The sequence below is a fragment of the Camelina sativa genome, chromosome 12 (genome assembly GCF_030686135.1).
Source record: "Camelina sativa cultivar CO46 ecotype springtype chromosome 12, ASM3068613v1".
NCBI classification, from domain to species: domain Eukaryota; kingdom Viridiplantae; phylum Streptophyta; class Magnoliopsida; order Brassicales; family Brassicaceae; genus Camelina; species Camelina sativa.
Genome location: NC_141891.1, coordinates 31,873,222 through 31,894,782, shown reverse-complemented (window position 1 = coordinate 31,894,782; position 21,561 = coordinate 31,873,222). Strand labels below are relative to the sequence as shown.

The window sequence follows — 21,561 nt, the reverse complement described above, 5'->3', positions numbered from 1 at the left end:
CAACGAGCATCACTCAAGTCCGGTCGTTCCACGGCCTAGCCAGTTTTTACCGGAGGTTTGTGCGAGATTTCAGTACGATCGCCGCGTCTCTCACCTCCGTGATCAAGAAGAACAGCGAGTTTCGATGGGGAGAGGAACAAGACAAGGCGTTCACCGAGCTCAAGAAACGCCTCACGCAAGCACCCTTGCTTACATTACCCGACTTCAACAAAACTTTTGAGGTTGAGTGCGATGCGTCGGGAGTTGGAGTCGGAGCTGTCCTGACTCAAGGAGGCAAACCGGTGGCGTACTTTAGTCAGAAGCTTAGTGGAGCTACGCTTAATTACCCTATGTATGACAAGGAGTTATACGCCCTCGTTCGTGCCATGGAGGTTTGGCAACATTATCTATTGGCGAGAGAGTTTGTGATTCACACTGATCACGAAACCCTCAAGCACCTCCGCGGCCAGACCAACCTCAAGAGACGTCATGCGAAATGGTTGGAGTTCATTGAGTCGTTAAGTACAAGAAGGGCAAGGAGAACGTAGTCGCCGACGCCTTGTCGAGACGGCATGCACTAATCACCACAATGGACGCGCGCGTATTGGGTTTTGAAAGCATCAAAGATGCTTATGCTGGAGATGCTGAGTTTGGAGATTGCTTCCAGAACCATGGGAAAGGAATCTACACCGAGTTCTACATTCACGAGGGTTTCCTGTTCAGAGGTCGAAGGCTGTGTATACCAAATGGTTCTATCCGGGAGTTGCTAGTGCGGGAAGCCCATAGTGGAGGTTTAGCGGGTCATTTTGGCATCACCAAGACCTTGGCCGTGCTCAAGGAGCATTTTTACTGGCCAAAGATGCGAAGTATGGTAGAGAAGCACGTCGGCCGTTGCATAGCTTGTCGCACCGCCAAGTCGACAACTCACCCGCATGGCCTCTACATGCCTTTGCCCGTGTCCACCACACCATGGATCAATCTCTCCATGGATTTCATCCTCGGCCTACCCTTCTTGGCGCATAAAGATAGTATCATGGTGGTTGTTGATAGGTTCTCGAATATGGCTCACTTCATTCCATGCAATAAGAACAATGATGCTGTGCAATTGGCGAACTTGTTCTTTAGTCAGGTCGTAAGGCTTCATGACGTTCTGCGCACTATCATATCCGATCGGGATCCTAAGTTTCTTGGTCACTTCTGGCGAACTATTTGGCGCAAGCTCGGGACGAAGTTACTGTACTCCACCGCGGCTCACCCTCAGACCGACGGCCAAATGGAAGTCGTCAACAGATCAGTAGGTGCCTTACTCCGCACAGCTATCGCCAGCAACAAAGGCTCCTGGCTCGAGTGCATCCCGATCATCGAGTTTGCATACAACCAAGCGGTGCATTCAGCTACGAAAAGGTCGCCATTCGAGGTCGCATACGGATTCAAGCCTTTGACGCCCCTGGATCTCCTCCCTATACCACCGAATGAAGCCGAGAATCAAGACGGAGTCGCACGAGCAGAAATGGTCAAGGCTTTGCACGAGGAGGTCCGAGCCAACATAGAGCGAAGGAACGAGCAGTATGCACGCTTCCTCAACCGAGGACGTAAACCGATGCTGTTCAAACCTGGTGATTGGGTCTGGTTACACTTAAGGCCGGAGAGGTTCCAGCAGAAACGCAAGGACAAGCTCAGCCCGCGAGGAGATGGCCCATTCCGAGTCATCGAGAAGATCAACGATAACGCCTACCGACTTGAGCTTCCAGGTGAGTTTGGTACATCCACCTCCTTCAATGTCACTGACCTCGTTCCGTTTGATGTAGGTGAAGACGAAGATGTTTTGGGGACAAAACCTTTTCAAGGGGGAGGGAATGATGTGATCGCAGGACGCAACCTCAGCCAAGAAGACCAAGACACGCCGGACGCGACCGAGACGCCTGACCAAGACGCATCGGACGCGGCCAGGACAACCTCTTCGGACATGGCCAAGGCTCCAACGATCCTTCCCGGAGCCACCACACGTTCCAAGAGCTCAGCAAAGGCGGCCAAACAGCGGCTCAACCTATTTGTCCGAACCTACGTCCGACACCAGCCACCCAACGAAGACTCCGAAGGCTCAGTCCGCTTAGTCTTCACTCTTACCCAAGAGTGAAGACGGTCAAGTCGTTAAGCGAGGAAGTGTAATCTTTTTCCTCACTCCGGGTTTGTCCCAATGGGTTTACCGGAGGAGGTTTTAACGAGGCATGGAGCTAAACGCAAAACGCCTAAAGGCTAAGTTGCTTCACGCGCAAGGCCAAGGCAGTTATCTCTCTTTCCCTCTTATTTTTGGTTTAATTTTGAACTTGAGAATATTCTCTTTTGATCCTATGTTTGCGAACGTTGGAGAGTGTTTGTGGCTAAGCGTGTTAGTCAAAAGGTGGCGATGTGTCTCTTTGTAAAGGGGACACGTCAAAAGGACGATGTGCGGATCAAGATGAATCCGCGTGTCCTTAAGCTCCTATCTAGACCTAGCTATTTAAACTCTCCTTAAGCCCTTGTTCCTCCTTAGACTTGTATGAAAATAAAACTTTTCCTCAAGAGAGATTCTTGAAACTTGTCTCACTCTTCTCTTTCTTCAATCCGGGATTGAACCTTGAGAAAACCCTAACAAGTCGCGAACCGGGTTCGCCCTTGTTAGCGACCGTATCAAGAGGAGAGCCAAACCTCTTGTGTCGTCAATCGATCCATCCGTATTTTCCCTCACCACGTTTCCATCTGTCCTCTTTCATCTTTCTCGAGTCCCCTCGAATCACCTCAAGTCATTCCCGTTATCGTTTCCCTCGAAGACGTCCACCCGCTTGTCCCGCATCCGTACTGTTCGATTGAACCGTTCGCGGCTTCCCGAAGTATCTCCCGAACGGCTCGTTTGAATTCCTTCAAACTCCGTTTCCCTCGTTTGATTCTCTCCTAGATCCGAAGCCAAGAACCTCGGCCGTGAACAGCTTCACCGACTGAAAGTTGGCCGAGAGCTCAAGCCGCGTCCGTACCGCGATCGTACCGTGACCGTGTCCTCGGGTCACATCAGGTTTAGTCACCTTGGACGTGCTTCCAACGTTGAAAAACAAGCGATAACCATGTCCAAACACAGTTTTGGACCCGTAACTAATTGTTTCATGATCACCAAAATACATCCTAAATGCCTTCAAACGTCAAAATTTGCCCTCGAGAATGGTCCAATGGTACGAAGACCCATTTCCTTGCCAGAAAAGCTCTCTTGGGGCTTTTTTGTATGTACTAAAGTCTTGCGAAACAACCAAAAAAAAAAAGGGGAGGGATGCAACAAGAGGACTTCCCGGGAGGTCACCCATCCTAGTACTACTCTCGCCCAAACACGCTTAACTGCCGAGTTCTGATGGGATCTGGTGCATTACTGCTGGTATGATCGCATCAGTTAGTATATCCCATGCAATCGCATATATCCTTTTTTAAAATGTGAATGGATCATTCGATGTGGGTCCCACTTGATATGCGGACCGGTTTAGTCACCTTGGACGTGCTTCCAACGTTGAAAAACAAGTGATAACCATGTCCAAACACAGTTTTGGACCCATAACCAATTGTGTCATGATAAAAAAAACACATCCTAAATGCCTTCAAACGTCAAAATTTGCCCTCGAGAATGGTCCAATGCTACGAAGACCCATTTCCTTGCCAGAAAAGCTCTCTTGGGGCTTTTCTGTATGTACTATAGTCTTGCGAAACAACCAAAAAAAAAAAGTAGAGGGATGCAACACGAGGACTTCCCGGGAGGTCACCCATCCTAGTACTACTCTCGCCCAAGCACGCTTAACTGCCGTGTTCTGATGGAATCTGGTGCATTAGTGCTGGTATGATCGCATCAGTTAGTATATCCCATGCAATCGCATATATCCTTTTTTTTTAACTCAATGGATCATTCGATGTGAGTCCCACTTGATATTTGGACCGGTTTAGTCACCTTGGACGTGCTTCCAACGTTGAAAACCAAGCGATAACCATGTCCAAACACAGTTTTGGACTCGTAACTAATTGTGTCATGATCACAAAAAAAACACATCCTAAATGCCTTCAAACGTCAAAATTTCCCCTCGACAATGGTCCAATGGTACGAAGACCCATTTCCTTGCCAGAAAAGCTCTCTTGGGGCTTTTCTGTATGTACTATAGTCTTGCGAAAGAACCAAAAAAAAAGGGGGAGGGATGCAATACGAGGACTTCCCGGGAGGTCACCCATCCAAGTACTACTCTCGCTCAATCACGCTTAGCTGCGGAGTTCTGATGGGATCCGGTGCATTAGTGCTGGTATGATCACATCCGTTAGTATATCCCATGCAATCGCATATATCTTTTTTGAAAACTTAATGGATCATTCGATGTGGGTCCCACTTGATATGTGGACTGGTTTAGCCACCTTGGACAGTTGGACGTGCTTCCAACGTCAAAATACAAGCGATAACCATGTCCAAACACAGTTTTGGACCCGTAACTAGTTGTGTCGGGATCACAAAAAAAATCCTAAATGCCTTCAAACGTCAATATTTGCCCTCGAGAATGGTCCAATGGTACGAAGACCCATTTCCTTGCCAGAAGCTCTCTTGGGGTTTTCGAAAAGGTATTTTGGGTTGCGTGGTTCCTCACGGTGTGAAAGTTATGACATTCTGTATGTACTATAGTCTTGCAAAACAACCAAAAAAAAAGGGGGAGGGATGCAACACGAGGAATTTCCGGGAGGTCACCTATCCTAGTACTACTCTCGCCCATGCACTCTTAGCTGCGGAGTTCTGATGGGATCCGGTGCATTAGTGCTTGTATGATCGCATCTGTTAGTATATCCCATGCAATCGCATATATCCTTTTTTGAAAACTGAATGGATCATTCGATGTGGGTCCCACTTGATATGCGGACCGGTTTAGTCACCTTGGACATGCTTCCAACGTCGAAAAACAAGCGATAACCATGTCCAAACTCTGTTTTGGAGCCGTAACTAATTGTGTCGGGATCACAAAAAACATCTTAACTGCCTTCAAACGTCAAAATCTGCCCTCGAGAATGGTCCAATGGTACGAATACCCATTGCCTTGCCAGAAGATCTCTTGGGGCTTTTCAAAAAGGTATTATGGGTTGCGTGGTTCCTCACGGTCTGAAAGTTACGACGTTCTCTATGTACTATAGTCTTGCGAAACAACCAAAAAAAAAAAAAAAGGGGGGGGGGGGGGGGGAGGGATTCAGCACGAGGACTTCCCGAGAGGTCACCCATCCTAGTAATACTCTCACCCAAGCACGCTTAACTGCAGAGTTCTGATAGGATCCGGTGCATTAGTGCTGGTATGATCGCATCCGTTAGTATATCCCATGTAATCGTATATATCCTTTTTTGAAAACTGAATGGATCATTCAATGTGGGTCCCACTTGATATGCGGACCAGTTTAGTCACCTTGGACGTGCTTCCAACGTCGAAAAACAAGCGATAACCATGTCCAAACTCTGTTTTGGAGCCGTAACTAATTGTGTCGGGATCACAAAAAACATCTTAACTGCCTTCAAACGTCAAAATCTGCCCTCAAGAATGGTCCAATGGTACGAAGACCAATTTCCTTTCCATAAAAGCTCTCTTGGGGATTTTCTGTATGTAATATAGTCTTGCGAAACAACCAAAAAAAAAAAAGGGGAGGGATGCAACACGAGGACTTCCCGGGAGGTCACCCATCCTAGTACTGCTATCGCCCAAGCACGCTTAGCTGCGGAGTTCTGATGGGATCCGGTGCATTAGTGCTGGTATGATCGCATACATTAGTATATCCCATGCAATCGCATATATCCTTTTTCGAAAACTCAATGGAATTCGATGTGGGTCCCACTTGATATGCGGACCGGTTTAGTCACCATAGACAGTTGGACGTGCTTCCAACGTCAAAAAACAAGCGATAACCATGTCCAAACACAGTTTTGGACCCGTAACTAATTGTGTCAGGATCACAAAAAAACATCCTAAATGCCTTCAAACGTCAAAATTTGCCCTCGAGAATGGTCCAATGTTATGAAGACCCATTTCCTTGCCAGAAAAGCTCTTTTGGGGCTTTTCTCTATGTACTTGATGTTCATATATTTTACCTTGTTTTACCTTAGTATATTCACATCTTTTGCATGATTTTTTATCTAGTTTGGCCTTTATTGAATAGCTTTAGGACTGTTTATGGATTAGAGTAGATTTGCATTGCACTTGCATAGTTTCTTGCATAAACAGGTTATTTTGGATCCTAAGGAGCATGGAAGGAATGCTGAAGAGGATTGGAGCTATCAAGTGAAGAAACCAAGGGAGCTAGAGCTGAAGAATCAAGGTCCAGAAGTCCACTCGACCGCCCACTCGACCATGTGCAGAGAAGGACTCGACCGGATGGAAGAAGCAGAGAAGAGTTCACTCGACCAGGCACTCGACCGAGCACATGGTCGAGTTGACCGAGCCGCCTCTCTATTGATATAGGAACTCAGATGAGGGAACCCAAGTGGATAGATGGAAATAGGCAAATGGTTGATAACACTGTTCTGCCTATTCAGTGGATGATAGATTGAGTGCAGTGAAGAGATGGTGAATAGACAAATGGTTGAAAACACTATTCTGTCTATTCGGTAGCAGTGGAAGATGAAAGGATAGATGGGTGGATTGAGGGACGCCACACAGATCTGTGAAAGGATCTATGATAAGTCAAATCTCAGTCTTCAAGGATTCACACACAAGAAGAAGGAGAAAAGGGTGGTTGCTTCTATCTCAGAAGAAAACCTAAGAAAACTCTCAATTTATTTCATTAAAACTTCAAAGCTTACAATGCTGAGAAGGGACCTTATATAATGGTCCAGCAGCGGGGGACCTTCTAGGGTCGAAATTTATTACATATAAAAGGACTAAACTTGCAAAAACAACAGACTTGATTTTAGAACTTAAATAAATAAAAAGACCCATAAAGTCCCAACCGTCGATTCCTGCAAAACAAGAAAGAACCAACATTTATTATTTGAATTCAAACACTTACCTTGATAATAGCTCTCATGCACGCTCCAGCCCTTCATTGATTGCTTCGGAAATGATGAAAAGAACGGGTTCTTTAATTCCTTGTAGAACTGGCAAAAATGATGCTTGTGGAGTCTTCTCTTTGGAATCTTCAGGTTCAGTGAGAGTAATCAGACTAGCAATGGACTTGTTGAATTGTTCCCTTAAGGTTCTTTCTCCCAGCCTAGTCATAGGTTTGTGTATCATTGTTGGCAGAACGGGTTCTTCAGGAATTGGTAGAACGGGTTCTTCAGGAAATGATAGAACGGGTTCTTCGGGAAATGGCAGAACGGGTTCTTCCGGAAGTTTACTATTGATGTCCTCATCATTCCCTCCCTCTTGAGAAAGTTCTGTCTGCAGAACTATTTCATCTGCATGGAAAGGAGATAAATCAGCAACATTAAAGGTAGGAGAAATGTTCAACTCACCTGGTAGCTCAATCTTGTAGGCATTGTCATTGATTTTCTCTAAGACCCGAAATGGTCCATCCCCTCTTGGTGACAGCTTGGACTTCCTCTCTTTGGGAAATCTTTCTTTTCTCATGTGTAACCAGACCCAATCTCCAGGTTCAAACGTCAGCTCCTTGCGGTGCTTATCCGTAAGCTCTTTGTTCTTTGCGCTCTTCTTCTCAAGACTCTCTTTAACCTTTTGGTGGAGTTTCTTCACAAAATCAGCTTTGGTGACTCCTTCTGCACTAGAATAAACAGCTTGGGGCAGAGGTGTGATGTCTAATGGGGTTAGAGGATTAAAACCATAGACAAATTCAAATGGAGAGAATTTGGTACCAGAATGCTTAGCATGATTATAAGCAAATTCAATATAGGGTAAACAGGATAACCAGTTTCGGAGATTCTTACCCACCGTAGCTCTCAAAAGAGTGGAGAGAGTACGATTAACTACCTCAGTTTGGCCATCAGTTTGAGGGAGACAAGTGGTGGAGAAGAGTAGCTTAGTTCCTAGCTTTTTCCACAAAGTCTTCCAAAAGTGGCTGAGAAATTTGGTGTCTCGATCTGAAACAATGGTCCTTGGGATTCCATGTAAACGCACAACTTCTTTGAAAAAGAGCTCAGCAGTTTGAGTAGCATCATTTGTCTTGTTACATGGAATGAAATGCGCCATTTTAGAGAACCGGTCCACCACAACAAAGATAGAATCTCGGTTGTTGATCTTAGGCAGTCCTAAAACAAAATCCATAGAAATATCTACCCATGGTAGGTTAGGAATAGGCAAAGGCATATATAAACCATAAGGATGTGACCTGGATTTTGCTTTCAAGCAAGTGATGCACTTTGCACAGAACCTTTCCACATCTCTTTTTAAATGCGGCCAAAAGAAATGTTCCATAAGAACACTTAGAGTCTTATCACGCCCAAAATGTCCCATAAGTCCTCCTGCATGTGCTTCTCCTATTAGCAGCTCTCTCATGGATCCTTGAGGAATGCACAGTCTTTTGTCCTTGAAGAGAAATCCATCATGTTGGTAGTATGACCCATAAGCGGCTTTGCTTGTTTCCTTAAAGGCCTCTTTGAAATCTGGATCCTCCTCATATAGACCTTTGATGTGATCAAATCCCATGACTTTAGCCTCCATTGTAGTGATCAAAGCATGTCTCCTTGATAAAGCATCAGCTACAATGTTCTCTTTGCCCTTCTTGTACTGAATCACATATGGAAATGTCTCCACAAATTCAAGCCACCTTGCATGTCTCTTCTTAAGTGTAGTTTGTCCTCTTAGGTGCTTGAGTGTCTCATGATCTGTATGAATAACAAACTCTTTGGATAACAAATAATGTTGCCAAGTTTCTAGAGATCTTACCAAAGCGTAGAGTTCTTTATCATATGTTGGATAATTAAGTGCAGCTCCACTGAGTTTCTCACTGAAGTATGCTACTGGTTTTCCTCCTTGAGTTAGAACAGCACCTATTCCTGTACCAGAAGCATCACATTCAATTTCAAACATTTTATCATAGTTAGGAAGTACCAAAACAGGTGCATTTGTTAGGCTGTCTTTGAGCAGTTTGAATGCATCCTCTTGTGCTTGACCCCATTTGAATTCCAGATTCTTTTTAATCACTGATGTCAAGGGTGCAGCAATGGTACTGAAATCCTTCACAAATCTCCTATAGAAGCTAGCCAGCCCATGAAAGCTCCTAACATGTCCAATGGTTGTTGGAGTTGGCCAATCTTGTATAGCCTTGACCTTTTCCTCATTGACCTTCAGTCCCTGAGAACTCACAACAAATCCTAGAAACACAACTTGATCAGTGCAAAACGTGCAGTTCTTAAGATTAGCATAGAGATGTTCAGCCTTAAGCGCTTTTATCACCATTTCAAGATGCTTTACGTGATCTGCAAGACTTGTGCTATATATCAAGATATCATCAAAATAAACAACCACAAACTTACAGATGTACTCCCTTAGGACCTGGTTCATTAACCTCATGAAGGTGCTTGGAGCATTGGTGAGTCCAAATGGCATGACTAACCACTCATATAATCCTTGTTTTGTCTTGAAAGCCGTTTTCCATTCATCACCTTCTTTCATTCTGACTTGATGATAACCACTCCTTAGATCAATTTTAGAAAAGATAGTAGCTCGATTAAGCTCATCTAGCATGTCATCAAGCCTTGGAATAGGATGTCTATATTTGACAGTGATGTTGTTGATTACTCTGCAGTCTACACACATTCTCCAAGTTCCATCTTTCTTAGGCACTAGAAGAACTGGTACATCACAAGGGCTTAGGCTTTCACGAATGTAGCCTTTTGACATTAGATCACGAACTTGCTTCTCCAGCTCCTTTGCTTCTTCAGGGTTTACGCGGTAGGCTGGTCTGTTAGGCTATGGTGCTCCCGGAACTAGATCAATTTGATGTTCGATTCCTCTTATAGGCGGTAGTCCAGGTGGTATCTCCTCAGGAAAGACCTCTTTAAACCTTCCTAGTAATTCAAGCACTTCTGGTGGTAAATCTTTCTCCTCATGACCTGAAAACAAACCTTCCTTAAAGATCATTAGTAGCACCTTGTCCTGTGAATTAATTGATTTCAAAACAGTAGAAGGTGTTATGTAAAGATTGGTTTTGTTTGACTTAGCTCCCTTTGACATGGTTTGTTGCATTTCATGCACTTCTTGAGGGGTGAGTGGAGCTAGAGTATGCTTCTTGTTGTTGTGTGAGAAGGTGTAGTAGTTGGTTCGGCCATTGTGTAAAGTCTCCTTATCAAATTGCCATGGCCGTCCTAGAAGAAGGTGTCCAGCTTGCATAGGAACCACATCACACACAACTTGATCTGAATATTTGCCTATGGTGACTTGCTCGGAGATCCTTAGTTCAGCCTCATCATTGAGCCACTTAAGTCGATATGGATGGGGATGCTTTGTCTTTTGGAGACCTAGCTTGTCAACCAAATACTTGCTGGCTACATTAGTACATGAACCACCATCAATGATTAAGCTACATACCTTGGAGTTTATGGAGCAGCGAGAGTGGAAGATATTTTCTCTTTGAATTGTTTCAGGATCAAAAAGAGTGCTAAGAGCCCTCCTTATGACTAGAAGCTCTCCCATCTCAGGATAGTCCACAATATCCTCCTCAGATTCAACACGTTCTTCTTCCTCATCTTGTGATTCATACTCTCCATTGGCTTTAAGGATCATTACTCGCTGGTTTGGGCACTCCCTTGCATAGTGTCCTTTTCCCTGACATTTAAAACAAGTAATATCACGAGCTCTTTGGTTAGTAGGCTTACCTTGCTCTGGTTTGGTTACTTTTGATGCCTTAGGTGCAGCTCTTTTAAATTTCTGGTCCATATCAAGAGATTTTCCCTTGTCTAATGGTTTTTGAGGTGGTGGTGTCCATGGAGTCTTACTGCGGTTAGTAGAAGCTGCCTTCCTTTTGATGTGTTGTTCAGCTTGGACTGCTAGATGCAACAACTCTTCAAGATCATGATATGTCTGTCTTTCCACCTTTCTAGCAATCCGATCATGAAGACCATCTAGAAACTGCGCCATCAAGTTCTCCTCAGACTCTTCTACCTCCAATCTGTTTTTAAGAGATTCAAACTCTTCAAAGTATTACTCAACAGACTTGCTTCCTTGTGAGAGCTTGCAGAACTTCTTTTGTAGCTCCCGGTGGTAATAAGCTGGGACATATCTCTTTCTTAGCTGAAACCTCATATCATCCCAAGTAGTGATTGGTATATGTCTATGCCTCCTCCTTTCAGATACATCTCTGTCCCACCAAGCTAAGGCATTATCTGTAAGTTGAGCAGCAGCTAGGGATACCTTTCTCTGTTCAGAATAGTTGTAGTAGCCAAAGATATGCTCCATACATCTTTCCCAGTCAATGTAAGCTTCAGGATTAACCTTTCCAGCAAATGTCGGCGGATTGAGCTTAAGATCATAGCCTCCTTCTCTTATGTTGCCTTCATCTCGTCCTCTACCTTGTTGGTAGTGTCTCCTTGGCCTTTGGTGTTGATTAAGATCTGGATATTCTTCCTCTGAATCAGACTGATCTCCATTATCAACCTCATGGTTTCCTCTTGGCAAGTTACGAACTGGTGCTCTTGGTGCAGGTGGGGGTTGTTCAATTCGTGTCATGCGATCACCAAGCGTCTAGAGTTGGGTTTCAATAGCTGCAAGCATCTGAGCCATGTTCACCTCTCCTCCTTGTTCTCCCATGGTTCAAAACGTTCCTGTAAAAATAAGAATAAGAGATCAAGTGCACAGGAAGTCGAAAGGTCCAAAAACTGACAGATCTAGGATTTGGGAGGGTTTTGGGCAATCAAATAAACAGATCTGAACGATTTTTTTTTTTTTTTTTTTTTTTTTTTTTTTTTAAGAAGACCAACAGTCAAATAGAGCAAAACACACGAAAATAACAGATCTAAAAGTGCAAAAACGAACTGAAACAAAGACAAACTGAAACAGACACAAATTGAAGCAAACTGAAACAAAAAGGATAGATAAAACCTGATTTGGAGCGTTTAGCTCTGATACCAGATGATATAGGAACCCAGATGAGGGAACCCAAGTGGATAGATGAAAATAGGCAAATGGTTGATAACACTGTTCTGCCTATTCAGTGGATGATAGATTGAGTGCAGTCAAGAGATGGTGAATAGACAAATGGTTGAAAACACTGATCTGTCTATTCGGTAGCAGTGGAAGATGAAAGGAGAGATGGGTGGATTGAGGGACGCCACACAGATCTGTGAAAGGATCTATGATAAGTCAAATCTCAGTCTTCAAGGATTCACACACAAGAAGAAGGAGAAAAGGGTGGTTGCTTCTATCTCAGAAGAAAACCTAAGAAAACTCTCATTTTATTTCATTAAAACTTCAAAGGTTACAATGCTGAGAAGGGACCTTATATAATGGTCCAGCAGCGGGGGACCTTCTAGGGTCGAAATTTATTACAAATAAAAGGACTAAACTTGCAAAAACAACAGACTCGATTTTAGGACTTAATTAAATAAAAAGACTCATAAAGACCCAACGCTCGATTCCTGCAAAACAAGAAAGAACCAACATTTATTATTTGAATTCAAACACTTACCTTGATAATAGCTCTCATGCATGCTCCAGCCCTTCATTGATTGCTTCGGAAATGATGAAAAGAACGGGTTCTTTAATTCCTTGTAGAACTGGCAAAAATGATGCTTGTGGAGTCTTCTCTTTGGAATCTTCTGGTTCAGTGAGAGTAATCAGACTAGCAATGGACTTGTTGAATTGTTCCCTTAAGGTTCTTGCTCCCAGCCTAGTCATAGGTTTGTGTATCATTGTTGGCAGAACGGGTTCTTCAGGAATTGGTAGAACGGGTTCTTCAGGAAACGATAGAACGGGTTCTTCGGGAAATGGCAGAACGGGTTCTTCCGGAAGTTTACTATTGATGTCCTCATCATCTATTTTGTCCTCTAGCCATTTTAGGGCTTCTCCACTTTTCTATATAAATCCCTCGTACCCTATGGCCGCCCACAAGTCAGAGAGGGTCAGAAATACTATCTTGTAGCCACCAAAACCTAGTACTTACCCTTTTGGGAATTATCTACGTTTTGCTTTCTTTTAGCCACTTTTGTATTTGTCTCAAGAAATCTTTGATACTTGTTGGTTCCATAACTTTCTAAGTATTGAGATTTTGAGTTTGATTTCTTCTTCAATATTGTAGATCTCTACCTCAATCATCCAAGTTTCATTGATTTCTGGGTTTATGATTTTGTTCATCATGTTTAGTTTGCAAAAATCTTTATAAAAAAAGAGTGTTCATGTAGTTTGCATTGCATATTAGGATCTTGTTTAGAATGTTTCATATAGGACTGTTTAATATTTGCATTAGGGATCTATGATGAGTTTTGCCTTGTTAGCTTGTTTAGATTCACTAAACTAGGATCAATGCCCAAGTTAATAGTACTTTGATTCTAGTTGAGTGGTTAGAAGCATAAGATTGAACTAAGCTTTGAATTCCTAAACTGCATTATGGTCTAAATTGAAGCATGTTGTGATTTGATGCCATTTCCTATTTATAAGAACCTATATTGACTTTTAATTATCAAGTTGTTCATTTCTTTAAACTCATGGATACCATATACATATTTGGATCATTTTTTTTCCTTTTTACCACTCTTGTTGGTCCAAGTAGCTGATTTCTTCATTAAAATTCAGTTTCCCCTACCCTTAACCAACCCTTCTTTCAAGCCATGTTAATTCTTGTGTGTGTGAGGCCTATTTTGGGATTGAGCTTGGTAGAAAGTGTTAGGTTTGAGCGGACAAGAGTAAAGCCTTGTGTAGTTCTAGTTTGCAATTTTCAAACTAGATAGGACTAGGTGGTTTAATTGTTGGGTTTGGGACTTGGTTGTTTTGAAAGAAAAAAAAGAAGAGAAAAGAGAAAAAAGAGAAAGAAAAGGTTAGAGTCTTTTGGAAGGAAATGTGTTTAATAAATTTAAGCTCTTGTGAAAGAATGGGAAGTATGAGATTGATGAGGATGGTTCTAGTCAAAGAAAAGAAAGAAATAAAAGAAGAGTATAGAAAAAAGCTTTTATGTCTTAAAGAGTAAGAAGAAAAGGGAACCATAGCAAATAAGAAAGAAACCCCCATTCCACTAGAAAGATCAAATAAGAAACCTCTCCTAAGGCTTAAAAACAAAAGAGAAAAGGGTATTTGAGAAGAGATTAAGATAAAGGGTAGAACTAGGACAATTTGGTATTAGAATGATAGGATAAACACTTTGGGTACCTTTGGGTAAACAAGGTTTTGTTCTTGTATGTGTCTAAGTGTTCTTACCTTTAGCCTTCTTCTAAAGCTCAATCCATTTTTATGAGAGAACCTTGATATTGATAAGCCCCACTATAAAGAGAGACCATCATTGTCTCTAAACCTTTTATCACCAAGCCAAATGAGTTTAAGCATTGCATAAGTTGATTCATGTTCTTAGTTAGTGAATGTCAAAGGAAATGGTTTATTTGAATGCATGTGGATATCTAAGGCTTGAATCAGTTAAGGTTCTGATAGGCTTGTCTAAAATCTTTAAGTACAGCTCATTCAACTTGCATCATAGTACTAGTAACTTGGACATTGATTCTAGCTAGTTTATTAGCAAGCTTTAGGAGTTGAGATCCCATTTTTCAAACCTCACCTACCTTCTTATGTCTTGTTCATTTGCTTAAGGGCAAGCAAATACTAAGTTTGGGGGTGTTGATGTTCATATATTTTACCTTGTTTTACCTTAGTATATTCACATCTTTTGCATGAATTTCTATGTAGTTTGGCCATTATTGTATAGCTTTAGGACTGTTTATGCATTAGAGTAGATTTGCATTGCATTTGTATAGTTTCTTGCATAAACAGGTGATTTGGATCCTAAGGAGCATGGAAGGAATGCTGAAGAGGATTGGAGCTATCAAGTGAAGAAAACAAGGGAGCTAGAGCTGAAGAATCAAGGTCCAGAAGTCTACTCGACCGCCCACTCGACCGCCCACTCGACCAGACACTCGACCTTGTGAGGAGAAAGACTCGACCAGAAGGAAGAAGCAGAGAAGAGGTCACTCGACCAGGCACACGACCGAGCACATGGTCGAGTTGACTGAGCCACCTCTCTATTTTGTGCTCTAGCCATTTTAGGGTCGATGTTCTCTATGTACTATAGTCTTGCGAAACAACAAAAAAAAAGGAGGGTTGAAACACGAGGACTTCCCGGGAGGTCACCCATCCTAGTACTACTCTCGTCCAAGCACGCTTAACTGCCGAGTTCTGATGGGATCCGGAGCATTAGTGCTGGTATGATTGCATCCGTTAGTATACCCCATGGAATCACATTTATCCTTTTTTAAAAACTCAATGGATCATTCGATGTGGGTCCCACTTGATATGTAGACCGGTTTAGTCACCTTGGACGTGCTTCCAACGTTGAAAAACAAGCGATAACCATGTCCAAACACAGTTTTGGACCCGTAACTAATTGTTTCATGATCACCAAAACACATCCTAAATGCCTTCAAATGTCAAAATTTGCCCTCGAGAATGGTCCAATGGTACGAAGACCCATTTCCTTGCCAGAAAAGCTCTCTTGGGGCTTTTTTGTATGTACTATAGTCTTGCGAAACAACCAAAAAAAAAAAGGGGAGGGATGCAACAAGAGGACTCCCCGGGAGGTCACCCATCCTAGTACTATTCTCGCCCAAACACGCTTAACTGCCGAGTTCTGATGGGATCTGGTGCATTACTGCTGGTATGATCGCATCAGTTAGTATATCCCATGCAATCGCATATATCCTTTTTTAAAATGTGAATGGATCATTCGATGTGGGTCCCACTTGATATGCGGACCGGTTTAGTCACCTTGGACGTGCTTCCAACGTTGAAAAACAAGTGATAACCATGTCCAAACACAGTTTTGGACCCGTAACCAATTGTGTCATGATAAAAAAAACACATCCTAAATGCCTTCAAATGTCAAAATTTGCCCTCGAGAATGGTCCAATGGTACGAAGACCCATTTCCTTGCCAGAAAAGCTCTCTTGGGGCTTTTCTGTATGTACTATAGTCTTGCGAAACAACCAAAAAAAAACAGTAGAGGGATGCAACACGAGGACTTCCCGGGAGGTCACCCATCCTAGTACTACTCTCGCCCAAGCACGCTTAACTACCGTGTTCTGATGGAATCAGGTGCATTAGTGCTGGTATGATCGCATCAGTTAGTATATCCCATGCAATCGCATATATCCTTTTTTTAAAACTCAATGGATCATTCGATGTGAGTCCCACTTGATATTTGGACCGGTTTAGTCACCTTGGACGTGCTTCCAACGTTGAAAACCAAGCGATAACCATGTCCAAACACAGTTTTGGACTCGTAACTAATTGTGTCATGATCACAAAAAAACACATCCTAAATGCCTTCAAACGTCAAAATTTCCCCTCGACAATGGTCCAATGGTACGAAGACCCATTTCCTTGCCAGAAAAGCTCTCTTGGGGCTTTTCTGTATGTACTATAGTCTTGCGAAAGAACCAAAAAAAAAAGGGGGAGGGATGTAATACGAGGACTTCCCGGGAGGTCACCCATCCAAGTACTACTCTCGCCCAAGCACGCTTAGCTGCGGAGTTCTGATGGGATCCGGTGCATTATTGCTGGTATGATCACATCCGTTAGTATATCCCATGCAATCGCATATATCTTTTTTGAAAACTTAATGGATCATTCGATGTGGGTCCCACTTGATATGTGGACCGGTTTAGCCACCTTGGACAATTGGACGTGCTTCCAACGTCAAAATACAAGCGATAACCATGTCCAAACATAGTTTTGGACCCGTAACTAGTTGTGTCGGGATCACAAAAAAAATCCTAAATGCCTTCAAACGTCAATATTTGCCCTCGAGAATGGTCCAATGGTACGAAGACCCATTTCCTTGCCACAAGCTCTCTTGGGGTTTTCAAAAAGGTATTTTGGGTTGCGTGGTTCCTCACGGTGTGAAAGTTACGACGTTCTCTATGTACTATAGTCTTGCGAAACAACCAAAAAAAAAAAAAGGGGGGGGAGGGATTCAACACGAGGACTTCCCGAGAGGTCACCCATCCTAGTAATACTCTCACCCAAGCACGCTTAACTGCGGAGTTCTGATGGGATCCGATGCATTACTGCTGGTATGATCGCATCCGTTAGTATATCCCATGCAATCGCATATATCCTTTTTTGAAAACTGAATGGATCATTCAATGTGGGTCCCACTTGATATGCGGACCAGTTTAGTCACCTTGGACGTGCTTCCAACGTCGAAAAACAAGCGATAACCATGTCCAAACTCTGTTTTGGAGCCGTAACTAATTGTGTCGGGATCACAAAAAACATCTTAATTGCCTTCAAACGTCAAAATCTGCCCTCGAGAATGGTCCAATGGTACGAAGACCCATTTCCTTTCCAGAAAAGCTCTCTTGGGGATTTTCTGTATGTAATATAGTCTTGCGAAACAACCAAAAAAAAAAAAGGGGAGGGATGCAACACGAGGACTTCCCGGGAGGTCACCCATCCTAGTACTGCTATCGCCCAAGCACGCTTAGCTGCGGAGTTCTGATGGGATCCGGTGCATTAGTGCTGGTATGATCGCATCCATTAGTATATCCCATGCAATCGCATATATCCTTTTCCGAAAACTCAATGGAATTAGATGTGGGTCCCACTTGATATGCGGACCGGTTTAGTCACCATAGACAGTTGGACGTGCTTCCAACGTCAAAAAACAAGCGATAACCATGTCCAAACACAGTTTTGGACCCGTAACTAATTGTGTCAGGATCACAAAAAAACATCCTAAATGCCTTCAAATGTCAAAATTTGCCCTCGAGAATGGTCCAATGGTACGAAGACCCATTTCCTTGCCAGAAAAGCTCTCTTGGGGCTTTTCTGTATGTACTATAGTCTTGCGAAACAACCAAAAAAAAACAGTAGAGGGATGCAACACGAGGACTTCCCGGGAGGTCACCCATCCTAGTACTACTCTCGCCCAAGCACGCTTAACTACCGTGTTCTGATGGAATCAGGTGCATTAGTGCTGGTATGATCGCATCAGTTAGTATATCCCATGCAATCGCATATATCCTTTTTTTAAAACTCAATGGATCATTCGATGTGAGTCCCACTTGATATTTGGACCGGTTTAGTCACCTTGGACGTGCTTCCAACGTTGAAAACCAAGCGATAACCATGTCCAAACACAGTTTTGGACTCGTAACTAATTGTGTCATGATCACAAAAAAACACATCCTAAATGCCTTCAAACGTCAAAATTTCCCCTCGACAATGGTCCAATGGTACGAAGACCCATTTCCTTGCCAGAAAAGCTCTCTTGGGGCTTTTCTGTATGTACTATAGTCTTGCGAAAGAACCAAAAAAAAAAGGGGGAGGGATGTAATACGAGGACTTCCCGGGAGGTCACCCATCCAAGTACTACTCTCGCCCAAGCACGCTTAGCTGCGGAGTTCTGATGGGATCCGGTGCATTATTGCTGGTATGATCACATCCGTTAGTATATCCCATGCAATCGCATATATCTTTTTTGAAAACTTAATGGATCATTCGATGTGGGTCCCACTTGATATGTGGACCGGTTTAGCCACCTTGGACAATTGGACGTGCTTCCAACGTCAAAATACAAGCGATAACCATGTCCAAACATAGTTTTGGACCCGTAACTAGTTGTGTCGGGATCACAAAAAAAATCCTAAATGCCTTCAAACGTCAATATTTGCCCTCGAGAATGGTCCAATGGTACGAAGACCCATTTCCTTGCCACAAGCTCTCTTGGGGTTTTCAAAAAGGTATTTTGGGTTGCGTGGTTCCTCACGGTGTGAAAGTTACGACGTTCTCTATGTACTATAGTCTTGCGAAACAACCAAAAAAAAAAAAAGGGGGGGGAGGGATTCAACACGAGGACTTCCCGAGAGGTCACCCATCCTAGTAATACTCTCACCCAAGCACGCTTAACTGCGGAGTTCTGATGGGATCCGATGCATTACTGCTGGTATGATCGCATCCGTTAGTATATCCCATGCAATCGCATATATCCTTTTTTGAAAACTGAATGGATCATTCAATGTGGGTCCCACTTGATATGCGGACCAGTTTAGTCACCTTGGACGTGCTTCCAACGTCGAAAAACAAGCGATAACCATGTCCAAACTCTGTTTTGGAGCCGTAACTAATTGTGTCGGGATCACAAAAAACATCTTAATTGCCTTCAAACGTCAAAATCTGCCCTCGAGAATGGTCCAATGGTACGAAGACCCATTTCCTTTCCAGAAAAGCTCTCTTGGGGATTTTCTGTATGTAATATAGTCTTGCGAAACAACCAAAAAAAAAAAAGGGGAGGGATGCAACACGAGGACTTCCCGGGAGGTCACCCATCCTAGTACTGCTATCGCCCAAGCACGCTTAGCTGCGGAGTTCTGATGGGATCCGGTGCATTAGTGCTGGTATGATCGCATCCATTAGTATATCCCATGCAATCGCATATATCCTTTTCCGAAAACTCAATGGAATTCGATGTGGGTCCCACTTGATATGCGGACCGGTTTAGTCACCATAGACAGTTGGACGTGCTTCCAACGTCAAAAAACAAGCGATAACCATGTCCAAACACAGTTTTGGACCCGTAACTAATTGTGTCAGGATCACAAAAAAACATCCTAAATGCCTTCAAACGTCAAAATTTGCCCTCGAGAATGGTCCAATGTTATGAAGACCCATTTCCTTGCCAGAAAAGCTCTTTTGGGGCTTTTCTCTATGTACTTGATGTTCATATATTTTACCTTGTTTTACCTTAGTATATTCACATCTTTTGCATGATTTTTTATCTAGTTTGGCCTTTATTGAATAGCTTTAGGACTGTTTATGGATTAGAGTAGATTTGCATTGCACTTGCATAGTTTCTTGCATAAACAGGTTATTTTGGATCCTAAGGAGCATGGAAGGAATGCTGAAGAGGATTGGAGCTATCAAGTGAAGAAACCAAGGGAGCTAGAGCTGAAGAATCAAGGTCCAGAAGTCCACTCGACCGCCCACTCGACCATGTGCAGAGAAGGACTCGACCGGATGGAAGAAGCAGAGAAGAGTTCACTCGACCAGGCACTCGACCGAGCACATGGTCGAGTTGACCGAGCCGCCTCTCTATTGATATAGGAACCCAGATGAGGGAACCCAAGTGGATAGATGGAAATAGGCAAATGGTTGATAACACTGTTCTGCCTATTCAGTGGATGATAGATTGAGTGCAATGAAGAGATGGTGAATAGACAAATGGTTGAAAACACTATTCTGTCTATTCGGTAGCAGTGGAAGATGAAAGGATAGATGGGTGGATTGAGGGACGCCACACAGATCTGTGAAAGGATCTATGATAAGTCAAATCTCAGTCTTCAAGGATTCACACACAAGAAGAAGGAGAAAAGAGTGGTTGCTTCTATCTCAGAAGAAAACCTAAGAAAACTCTCATTTTATTTCATTAAAACTTCAAACCTTACAATGCTGAGAAGGGACCTTACATAATGGTCCAGCAGCGGGGGACCTTCTAGGGTCGAAATTTATTACATATAAAAGGACTAAACTTGCAAAAACAACAGACTCGATTTTAGGACTTAAATAAATAAAAAGACTCATAAAGTCCCAACCGTCGATTCCTGCAAAACAAGAAAGAACCAACATTTATTATTTGAATTCAAACACTTACCTTGATAATAGCTCTCATGCACGCTCCAGCCCTTCATTGATTGCTTCGGAAATGATGAAAAGAATGGGTTCTTTAATTCCTTGTAGAACTGGCAAAAATGATGCTTGTGGAGTCTTCTCTTTGGAATCTTCAGGTTCAGTGAGAGTAATTAGACTAGCAATGGACTTGTTGAATTGTTCCCTTAAGGTTCTTGCTCCCAGCCTAGTCATAGGTTTGTGTATCATTGTTGGCAGAACGGGTTCTTCAGGAATTGGTAGAACGGGTTCTTCAGGAAATGATAGAACGGGTTCTTCGGGAAATGGCAGAACGGGTTCTTCCGGAAGTTTACTATTGATGTCCTCATCATTCCCTCCCTCTTGAGAAAGTTCTGTCTCCAGAACTATTTCATCTGCATGGAAAGGAGATAAATCAGCAACATTAAAGGTAGGAGAAATGTTCAACTCACCTGGTAGCTCAATCTTGTAGGCATTGTCATTGATTTTCTCTAAGACCCGAAATGGTCCATCTCCTCTTGGTGACAGCTTGGACTTCCTCTCCTTGGGAAATCTTTCTTTTCTCATGTGTAACCAGACCCAATCTCCAGGTTCAAACATTTTATCATAGTTAGGAAGTACCAAAACAGGTGCATTTGTTAGGCTGTCTTTGAGCAGTTTGAATGCATCCTCTTGTGCTTGACCCCATTTGAATTCCAGATTCTTTTTAATCACTAATGTCAAGGGTGCAGCAATGGTACTGAAATCCTTCACAAATCTCCTATAGAAGCTAGCCAGCCCATGAAAGCTCCTAACATGTCCAATGGTTGTTGGAGTTGGCCAATCT

The 21,561-nt window shown here is 43.0% G+C and overlaps 6 non-coding genes and 10 pseudogenes across 6 annotated transcripts; all 16 read right to left on the bottom strand.

The window, feature by feature from the left end:
• Positions 1–3,274: 3,274 nt before the first annotated feature.
• On the bottom strand, positions 3,275–3,393 carry LOC147932868 (5S ribosomal RNA; annotated as a pseudogene).
• A 332-nt stretch (positions 3,394–3,725) lies between these two features.
• On the bottom strand, positions 3,726–3,844 carry LOC147932867 (5S ribosomal RNA; annotated as a pseudogene).
• Positions 3,845–4,178: 334 nt separating this feature from the next.
• On the bottom strand, positions 4,179–4,297 carry LOC147932866 (5S ribosomal RNA). Its single transcript, XR_015576508.1, has one exon. It is a non-coding gene; the product is annotated as a 5S ribosomal RNA (ribosomal RNA).
• A 387-nt stretch (positions 4,298–4,684) lies between these two features.
• On the bottom strand, positions 4,685–4,803 carry LOC147932865 (5S ribosomal RNA; annotated as a pseudogene).
• Positions 4,804–5,202: 399 nt separating this feature from the next.
• LOC147932864 (5S ribosomal RNA) lies at positions 5,203–5,321 on the bottom strand (annotated as a pseudogene).
• A 332-nt stretch (positions 5,322–5,653) lies between these two features.
• LOC147932863 (5S ribosomal RNA) lies at positions 5,654–5,772 on the bottom strand. Its single transcript, XR_015576411.1, has one exon. It is a non-coding gene; the product is annotated as a 5S ribosomal RNA (ribosomal RNA).
• Positions 5,773–15,191: 9,419 nt separating this feature from the next.
• Positions 15,192–15,310, bottom strand: LOC147932862 (5S ribosomal RNA; annotated as a pseudogene).
• Positions 15,311–15,642: 332 nt separating this feature from the next.
• LOC147932861 (5S ribosomal RNA) lies at positions 15,643–15,761 on the bottom strand (annotated as a pseudogene).
• A 332-nt stretch (positions 15,762–16,093) lies between these two features.
• On the bottom strand, positions 16,094–16,212 carry LOC147932860 (5S ribosomal RNA; annotated as a pseudogene).
• Positions 16,213–16,546: 334 nt separating this feature from the next.
• LOC147932859 (5S ribosomal RNA) lies at positions 16,547–16,665 on the bottom strand. Its single transcript, XR_015575937.1, has one exon. It is a non-coding gene; the product is annotated as a 5S ribosomal RNA (ribosomal RNA).
• Positions 16,666–17,059: 394 nt separating this feature from the next.
• LOC147932858 (5S ribosomal RNA) lies at positions 17,060–17,178 on the bottom strand (annotated as a pseudogene).
• Positions 17,179–17,510: 332 nt separating this feature from the next.
• LOC147932857 (5S ribosomal RNA) lies at positions 17,511–17,629 on the bottom strand. The gene has a single exon (XR_015576141.1). It is a non-coding gene; the product is annotated as a 5S ribosomal RNA (ribosomal RNA).
• Positions 17,630–17,967: 338 nt separating this feature from the next.
• On the bottom strand, positions 17,968–18,086 carry LOC147932856 (5S ribosomal RNA; annotated as a pseudogene).
• A 334-nt stretch (positions 18,087–18,420) lies between these two features.
• LOC147932855 (5S ribosomal RNA) lies at positions 18,421–18,539 on the bottom strand. The gene has a single exon (XR_015575936.1). It is a non-coding gene; the product is annotated as a 5S ribosomal RNA (ribosomal RNA).
• A 394-nt stretch (positions 18,540–18,933) lies between these two features.
• Positions 18,934–19,052, bottom strand: LOC147932854 (5S ribosomal RNA; annotated as a pseudogene).
• A 332-nt stretch (positions 19,053–19,384) lies between these two features.
• On the bottom strand, positions 19,385–19,503 carry LOC147932853 (5S ribosomal RNA). Its single transcript, XR_015576140.1, has one exon. It is a non-coding gene; the product is annotated as a 5S ribosomal RNA (ribosomal RNA).
• Positions 19,504–21,561: the final 2,058 nt, after the last annotated feature.